Genomic DNA, 10,000 nt, shown 5'->3' on the forward strand with positions numbered 1-10,000 from the left:
ATGGTGTAGAAACAGAGGGAGGAAAATATAGAATGTTTATTAGTGAGGCAATATGGAAGGGTGTGGGGGCAGTGTGAGGGGTGTAAGAGGGGAGGTCTGAGGTGGGGGTGTGGGGTATTAGGGGGAAGTGTATGAAGAGGAAGAGGAAAGAATACAAAGTTTGGTGCTGGTGTCTGAGAGGAAGGGAAGCAATGTAAAGAGGATGTGGAGGGCTGGGTGGGGAGAGGAAAGAGTGAATGTATGGTGTGGGAAGGAAGAAAGAGAAAAACGGTTTGATAAGAGCAAAAAGTACGTGAACAGGGAGGCGGCGGAAGGAGGATAAAAATACGATGGTGTTTTCAAGGAAGTTAGGCAATGAAAAGGGTTATGGAAGACGGATGTGAAGGAGGGAGGAAGAAGCAAAAGAATGGTGCTTATAGATGTAAATTGGAGAATGATGTCGAAAGTAAAGATTATATATGAACAGGAAGAAGAAAGGGGATACTATATGACATAATTGTTTGTGAGGAAGTAAGACAATGTGGATGTGAAAAATTAGGCTGGGGGAGAGGAATAAAAAAAAAAAAAGAAAGAGGTGATAGAACATTGATGGTACTGCAGAAAAATGGTATACAAAGAGGAAGAGGGAGGAAGATAATACTTGATGAAGGCGTTTGCAAAAAAAATTAGGAAATATAGAGGGACGTGGGTCTGAGGTGGTAGGGAGAGTTGGAAATTGAGAGGGGGAGATAGAAAAATGTCGTAGAGTCTTATGGGAAAGCTAGAAGAAGAGGGGTAAAATTTTATAGCGTTTTCAAGGAAGTGAGGGGATGTGGGAGCCTGAGGGAATCTGTGGTGATGGGAGGCGGAAGAGGGGAAGTGAGGGAGAAGTGAGGGGGGTGATGACGGGGGAGTGAGTGGGAAGTGGCAGTGAGTGAACGGATGGAGGAGGGAGTTAAAGAGTATCGGGCTCCCGGGGAAGGAGATAACAGAGATGTAGAGCACCATAAACCGCACAGCCACCCGAAGATAACGGAGGGGTAGCAGTTTACACGCTATAAGGAGGGAGAGAGAGAGAGAGAGAGAGAGAGAGAGAGAGAGAGAGAATGAATGTAAGGGAAGGTGCGGGGGGTATTGTGGGAAGGGGGTCGTTTATGAGTAGGGACAGAAGCATCTTGAGAATTCTTTGGCCGTGGTATCCATCACATGTAACAGGTGGATAAGCAGATAGTGACTGACTCATTGCGACAGTCGGTTTTCTCAGTCTCTCTGAAGATGAGGTCTTGAAGTGCAATTCCCTGAACTGATTAAAGAGGCTTGAATTTTATTAGTAGTAAGTGCAGCACCATCTCAAGGTTCATCTGAAAAGTGAACTCGGTGGACTGCAGGCTGAAATTACACTCCTCCTGTGGTTCACCATCTTTGGGGGATAGGGAGGAAACCGATGGACATAAATTTTGTATATCCCAGCAGTAAAGCCGTCTAGTTATACCGGTGCCACCACACGAAGGCGTCCCTGTCTAGCACTATGCCTGAATAGAATATCTTAATACATCCACGGCAACGAAAGGGTTAATTAAGGAACAGTTGTCGGAAATACTGCTAGGAGAATACACAGCGACAGCGCACGCGAAAGGGTTCATTAAGACAAAGGGTGCCAGAAGGTCAAGAGAATACAAAGACAAATTTCGTCCCTCCCTTCCCAAATATATCTAGGGCAGCGAAAGGGTTAATTAAGGAACAGGTGTCAGAAGGCCAAGAGAATACAAAGACAGATTGCTTCCCTCTCTTCCCAAGGATATCCAGGCAGCGAAAAGATTAAATATAGAACAAGTGTCAGAAAGTCAGAAGAATACAAAGACAGAACACTCCCCTCCCCTCCAAAATATACCCAAGGCATCTAAAGCGTTAATTAAGAATCTGGTGTCAAGAAATACAGCTAAGAGATTACACAGACACATCCCGCCTTTATCTCTTTCCTGGTCGATAGTGTAAGCCGCCGGCAGTCCGAAGCTCAGCCGCTCCCTCTGATAAATCCGGCTTGTGGTGAAGGAGTGCGGCAGGCGGCAGGGCAATAAAAGACAGGGGGAAGAGCAAGTGGTAGCAAGGGTGATGAGTGAATTTTGCCCTTTTCGCTACGAAAGAGTTTTATTTAAGTCCTGCTACCTCTTGATGATGATTTTAATGTTAGGAAAAACCTCTTGTATTTAACAGCTTGAGGAATAGGAAATACCTATTTTAGACATAGCACAGCATATAATAGGAAGCATCTGGTTCAATAAAATGAATATCAAGTTAAAAGAATAGCGATACCGCAGGTATGTACACAGACAGTTGATGTAGAAAATAAAAAGTAACATGAGGTGGTTGCGACGAGGGATGTAACAGAGATGCAGAACGAAAATGGCACATACAGTATGTGTTCAAAAACAGGTGAAGGAAGGAGAAAAGGCAGCACGAAGTTGTTGCAAAGGCGATAAAGATATGAAACGAAAAGTAGAAATGCCATATTCCCACGTAACAATGAAGCTCTCCAAAACGATGGTGTCTGATATCTTTAACTTTACCATCTCCAGGCGATTTACTTTAACTTTTGAGACTTTCCTAACTACAAGATTTAGTTATGTCTCCATTAACTCCTTCATAAGAGATAGATAGTTTACTACGCTAGAGTAGTTTAGGTTAGTTAAAACAAAATGAAAAACACGTCGTCGGGCTCAAAGGGTTAAAAAAATGGTGGTAGTAAACTTGTTATGAAAGACACTGGAAGCAGAGGAATGCACGAAATGAGATGGCTGCGATGACGAATGTGGTCATACATGAAACGTAAAGTAGAAATAACAGCGTAACCCCTTAACTCCTTTTTTGTCGTTTAAGCCTTCTGATGTAAGACGATTATTATTCAAATTTGGGGAAGGTTTTTAGCTGTGAAGGTGTTACTGAAGGCTGTCTCTAAGCCCCCCAGGTCGAAAGGTCTAAGATGAATAAAATCGTCTGAAGATAGCAAGAATGGAAATAAATATATATCATCGGACTGAGGAAGTTAATGAATCTAGCGTAGGTAAAGTCACAGGTGTTTCGACCGACACGTAGAACAGGTAAAAGTGCAACTGTGAGGTGAGACTCGAGGGATAAAGACTGTACAAACAATGGTAATAAAAGTGAATGAGTGGAGGGAGAGAATTCCTTACCCTGGCACTCGTCGTCTCCCTTCCTCATACACGTGTGCACATAAAGCCTGTGCACATAAAACGTTAATGTGTGTGTGTATTTATTCATTGTGCTCTGTACGTTTCCTTTTCTCGCTGTTCAAATAGCCTCAGAGCTCCTGTATTAAGGTATATGGAAGGGAGAGAGAGAGAGAGAGAGAGAGAGTCATGACAGACAGGTAGGCCTAATCCCCTCAGCCAAGGGTCATTGTTTTCATTTCATTATTTCAATTTCCTGATATTTTTTTCGCCTTATTAGAGACTTTTAGACAAAAAAAAATGTGTTCATGGGGTTTGTTCATAATCCATTCACTCACTGATGGCCCTTCCTATCTCAATTAAAAATAAAAAGGTAAAGTATTAATGTATACATAACGTCCTCAGGTTGACGGAGCTAGAGAAAAACATTATTTAAGTAATAGTAGTAGTTGTAGTAGTAGTAGTAGTAGCAGCAAAAGTGAACTCATTGGACTACTGATCACGGTTACCCCTTTTTGCACAGTAATCATAGTTGCAGTAGTTGTAACCGTAAATTCATCTCAATGTAAACCCAGTAGACTGCAGGATGAAGTTGCCCTCCCCTAACAGTCCATCCTCCCCCTTCAAGTGGATAAAGAGAAAGTTGAGAAATGTCTGCATAACCAGGTAGCGGAGCCATCCAGCCATGTCAGTGCCACCACACGAAGGCCCCCCTTTCCAGTACCTATTGAAGAGGAAGATATATTAATGTACAGTGAGGGGATCTTGAAGGAAGTGGACAGGATTTATAGATATGCCGAATGTTTGGGAGAGCAGCAAGGGGAGAGAGAGAGAGAGAGAGAGAGAGAGAGAGAGAGAGAGAGAGAGAGAGCAACAACACTTCACCCTTTGTTTGCATCTCATTACAAAGGACAAAGAAATATGGCATATGTATGAACGGCGACTTCCTGGAGTGTTCTTGAAATGCGAGCTACATATATGGGAATCTGCCAACTATTTCGCTTTATATGTAGGTATTTCTTAGCCGCGTTCAGTAATTTTTCGTCGTTTTTATTTTGCTTTTGTGCTTCTAGACGTTATTCCTTAGTCTGGGAAAGAGCTGAGGGAGAGAGAGAGACAGATAGATAGATACATAGATAGAAACAGAGAGAGAGAGAGAGAGAGAGAGAGAGAGAGAGCGTATCGGAAAACTGAGAAGCGAAACAATATCCATGGGATGAGAAAGTGGAGGATCAAGAGAAAAACAATGACGGAACGGCAAAAATGAGGGTACAGAGAGAGAGAGAGAGAGAGACGTTCATGGACAGAGAGACGAAGACAAAGAGGCCACAAAGAACATGAAAAACAAAAGCGTCATGAGAGTCATTTTCGCTGAGTGAGAGAGTGAAAGACAAAGAAAGAGATGCATGACAGAACACAGTGAGAGCGGGAGGGAGTAAAACGAGTAGGGATGGAAGGAAATACTGAGAGAGAGAGAGAGAGAGAGAGAGACAGACAGACAGACAGACAGACAGACAGAGACAGAGACAGAGCAATATTCTTGGAGTTAGAGATCGAAAGGAAGACAAAAATAGTGTAGCAAGACGTAGACCAACTTGACGTGAGAGACAGGAAGACACAGACGGAGAAAGAGAGAGAGAGAATGTAAAAAAGGAGACGAAGGAATAAAGCAGCGAGATGAGGCAGGGCAGGAGAGAGGAAGAGAAAGATGGAGAGAGAAGAATGGGCATGGACTGATAGGCAGGAAGACAGAGGGGCCAGGTAAGTCAGAAAAGAAAACTAGAGACGAGAGTAATATTCACAGCGTCAGAGAGAGGAAGACAGAGGAAGACGAAGAGATATAGAAGACCGAATATGGAGTGAGACTGAAGACAACGAAGATGAAGAGGCTAGGGAGAAAGAGTGTCGATAAAAAAGAAAAAGTGAGAGAAAAATGTGAGAGAGCAATATTCGTGGAGTGAGAGAGGGTAAGATCGAATGGGTGAAGTCATCCCTCTTCCGGTCCAGGTGGATGATGCAGCACCGACGGAGGCGAGGCGGGTCCCTTCGTCTATATTCTTATCTATATTCGTATCACTCTAACTTGGCCTAACATATACTCTCATCACTTTAACTTGGCTTAGTCTATATTCTTATCACTCTAACTTGACTCAATCTAATCTCTTACGACTTTTACTGGACCTAATACTCTCTCTCTCTCTCTCTCTCTCTCTCTCTCTCTCTCTCTCTCTCTCTCTCTCTCTCTCACCTCTGACCTTTGCTTCGCCCGTTTTTTATTATGATTGTATATTAATTAAAACTTCTTCCACTTCCTTTCTCACTCTCATCCAATCATCTCGAAATTTCTTTTACCGTCTTATTATCCAATTTCATCTAACAGTTTTTATTGATTTTTTAAAATTTATTCTAAACCCTTTACCTAACAAAAGATCCTGCCTAGAGGAAAAAAAAATAGTATCACCGTTGCTAGAAAAGAAGAGAAATTTAGGGGCTAATGGAGATTGTCCCTAACGCGGTGCTGAAGTGGGACGCCTTCATGTGGTGGCACAGATACAGTTGGGCGGTGGAGCTGCCTGGTCATACAAACATCCCTCCACTCTCTCCTAGTCCCCCGAGAGGAGGATGTTGGAAGGGCGGAGAAGGGCAACTTGAGCCTGCAGTCCTCTAGGTTCAATTTCAGATAAAACTACTACTACTGCTACTACTACTACTACTACTACTACTACTACTGAAGTATTCACTTTTCGATATAATAATCTAGTAGACTCTGAAATAAATTATAATGGTCATCGTGAATGGGATGATGTTTCCTTCTCTTTTGTACCACTTTTTTCGACTCCTTTTTTCTCCCTCTGCTTCTCTTTTTCATTCCTTTACTTTTTACTCTCACTCTCACTCTCACTCCTTGTCTCTACCTTCTCTTCGTTTCTTTCATTTTACCTACCACCTTCTCTTTTCACCTTATTTTCCTTCCTTCCTTTTTTCCCTCTCCTTCAGCAGTCACTCTTTCTCGACTAATCAATTTCTACCTGTCATTTCTGTGAATTCATTCTAATTTTCATTTCTCCCTTTCCCTCATCAACCATCCTCATTCTGTTTATATCAGTAATTCTCTCTCTCTCTCTCTCTCTCTCTCTCTCTCTCTCTCTCTCTCTCTCTCTCTCTCTCTCTCTCCACAGTGCGTTCCCTCTGTCAGCATTTACGTTGATTAATTTTTACTTCCGGTTCACCTTGTCTCTCACTCACCTCTTTCCTCTCACCCTCTCTCCACTTCTTTTTTATTACGTATTTGCCATGTCAATCTTAACCCTCTCATGATCGGGGCAATTCTTTGTTATTTGACTGTAGCTAGATTCAGACGATATCTCTTCTTTCTTTTACTTTTCCTCTCTTTTTCTTTGAGACGATAATTTGAGTCATAAAAGCCTGAGAGTAAGACTAAATATTCTAATGACCCTCTCATAGTAAAGTCAACTCTAGCATTATTTATTAGCTAGGTTCAGAGGATTCTTTTTTTTTTTCTTTTCTTTTATTTATTTAATTTTAGCTGGTAAAGAGTCCCAAGAACCCGAGAGTAAATAGTGCCACCATTTTTATTTTATTTTTTTTTTATTGCTAATAATGAGTTCTAGCCCCAGAGGATTTTATTTAACTGAGATTAAGCCTTGACAGTCTAGGGTCCGTATTCTCGGTGGTTAAGGAAGCTCCCTAACATCTCTTTCCAAGCGATTTAGTTCGCTTGTTTCACCTTGCCGTCCTCTTGTGTGTTATGTACGTCATTCTGGTGTCACCATACTCTGCATAAATAACGTTCAAAACGATATTAGCCAGCCATGTCCAAAAATGAGCCGATAAGGAAGAGGTGTTAGGGAGCTTTCTCAAAAGTCTAGAATAAGAGCTTAAGAGTGCAAAAGTTGTCACCATTAACCCTTTCATGGTCGAGACAGCTCTTGTGTTCCGATTTACGCCAGATGATTTATATATAGATAAGTATAAATCACAGGAACCAGATAGCGTTAATCGAGTCTTTATCTCTTATCTTTGTATCGCTTATCTTTGTATCACGAGCCTGTCATTTAATTAGCAGTCTCATCCTTCAGTATGTATGAGACTATATTATTATGCTCTCTCTCTCTCTCTCTCTCTCTCATAACTTTTTTCTCCCCGTTACATTCCTCTCAACATTTATGCTTGTTAATTTTTGCCTCCGTGTCCCCTTGGTTCTCGCTTCCCTCTTTCTTCTCTATTTCTCTCTCTCTTTTTTTTTTTTTCTTTTTTTTTAATATCTGATTCCCAAATTTCTTACGCGTGACTGTCTTACTTTTTCTGCATAATTTCTTTCTCCTCTGTATTTTTCTAACATTTTTTCTTTCCTTTTATCCCTGTCTCTTTTCATTTTTTCTCCCTGCTTCTCCCCTTCCTGCTCCTTACTCATTCCCCTTTTTCTTTCTCCCTCCCTTCTCCCATCCTTCTCCCTGCTTTTTCTCTTCCTACTCCTTACTCTCTCTTCCCCTTTTGTCCCTCTGTTTTCTCCCGTCCTCCTCCCATCATTCTCCTTCCCTTTTCTGCTGTTTCTCCTCTTCCTTCCTTCTCCTTCCCCTTCCTGCAGCCTCTCCCCTTCCTTCCCTCTCTCCTTCCTTCCCCCCACTCCACTCCTCCATCCTCATCAGCAACCCACCCTCATCCCCCACTGGTTATACACACGTTTTTCTGTAATTGGGTCTGCCAGGGTCAAGATTTTAACCCCACACTTCCGCGTTGCTTTATTTTTTATTTTATTTTTTTTTTTACTTTTTTTAACTTTGATTTTTTGTGTGACTCCTCTTAGTGCTTCAACATACTCCTAATTTACTTGTTAGCGGGTGCTGGACGCCTTCATGTGGTGGCACCGACATGACCGAGCGGATCCACTGCCTGGTTATGGATACGTCCCTTAACTACTTCTTCATCTCCCGAAGGGAGGATAGTGGACTGGGAGAGAAGGACTACTTAAGGCCTGCTGTCCACTGAGTTCACGTTTCAGAAAAACTTTGGAAGACAACAACGACAACAACAACGATAACTACTACTACTACTACTACTACTACTACTACTACTACTACTACATTATATTGTCACTAATTTTTTTCATTCATGTTCACCTAATTTGCTTATTGCCACCTTTCGTTTTGCTTTTATGCTTACGTCACTTCACTCTCTGCCACCTCTCTCTGGTCTCACATGTTTAAAGTCTCTTCTTCATTGCAGTTTTTATCTTCCATTTCGACACTGTACAGATGAATGAAAGTAACTGCTTGTCTGTTTGTCTGTTTGTAAACCTATTTCTGTCTATCTATCTTTCCGTCTATGCGTGTCTGTCTCTCTGTCTTTTGTGTGACTATCTATGTGTGTATATATTTATTCATTCATCTCCCTGTCTGTCTGCCAGTCTATCGATCTTTAACTCTCTCTCTCTCTCTCTCTCTCTCTCTCTCTCTCTCTCTCTCTCTCTCTCTCTCTCTCTCTCTCAGCTTCATCTCCATACCCCTTCTTAAATTTCTGTCACCCCTGTCATTAATTTATCCTCTTTTTTCTCTTCTTTTCTTTACACTCTTTACTTCTCACCCCTCTCTTATCTTTTTCTCTCCTTTCTTTCTCTTTCCTCTTATTTCCCCCTCTTGTTTTTATCCTTCACTCATCATCTCTCATGTGTCTTCCAGTCATTGTGTTCCTCATTTCCCATCCACTCTCTTCTCTTCTCTTCTCTCTATATTCTTCACTTATCATATCCTCTTTTCTCATTTTCGCTCCTTCTTACTTTTTATTTTTCACTTCTCATTTCCTCTTCTTTCTTCTCAGCTTTTGTCTTCACGTTATGTTCTCCACTTTTCATCAACTATTTTCCTTCGCCTCTCTCTCTCTCTCTCTCTCTCTCTCTCTCTCTCTCTCTCTCTCTCTCTCTCTCTCTCTCTCTCTCTCTCTCTCTCTCTCTCAACCCTCTTACCTCCTCTTATATCCTCTCTTCTCTTTTCTTTGTCTCCCACACCTCTTTCTTTCTCCCTTTGTCTTCCTCTTGGCTTCCTGTCGCGAATATTGTTTCTTCATTTCCTCTCCGATCTTATCGCGTCCGCGCTGCTTACCTCCTCTCTCTTTTATCTGTGTCCCTTACCTCTTCTTTTCTCTCCTTCCTTTTCTTTTCTCTTCCCCTTTCTTCATGCAATTTCTGTACCTCTCTTCTCCTCACCCCTTCTCTCCTCTCCTCTCCTCCCTTCCTTCTTTTTCCTCTCTCCCTCGCGTCTCACTCTCACCCTTTTCACTTCCTTTCCTTCACACTGTTTTTATTTTTCGTGCACACCTTCACTTCATCAACGTCTCTTGCCTCCCCTCTCCTCATATCTTTCTTTATGTCCCTCACCTTTTTTGTTTTTTCTTATCTCTTCTTCTGTGTCTCTCACAGTTTTTCTTTTTGTCCACTATATTATGCTTACATAATCTTCTCTTAAGTTCTTTTACCTTGTCTTTGTCTCCGAGACTTTTCACTTTGACCTTCTTTTACTCTCTTCTGGGTGTGCATGACCTCTTTTCTTACATCTCCTTTTTTCTCCTTCCTTCTCATCCTCTCCTCTCCTCTCCACTCCTTGAATTGGCTTGCGCCTTTCATCTCCTTCCCTTTCTCTTTCTTTTCCTTGCACCCATCACACCCCTATTCTCTCTTCTTTTCTCATCTCGTGTCTCCACCTCCTGTTATTGTATGTCTCATCTCTTATTTTCATCTCCTTTCCTTTCTCTCCCTTTTCCATGCGTCCCTCACTACTCCTCTTCTCTCCTTTCCTTTTCTCATCTCGTGTCATTTC

The sequence above is a fragment of the Coenobita brevimanus genome, chromosome 80, assembly GCF_032717465.1.
Source record: "Coenobita brevimanus isolate Jiangsu-jjx chromosome 80, ASM3271746v2, whole genome shotgun sequence".
Lineage (NCBI taxonomy): Eukaryota > Metazoa > Arthropoda > Malacostraca > Decapoda > Coenobitidae > Coenobita > Coenobita brevimanus.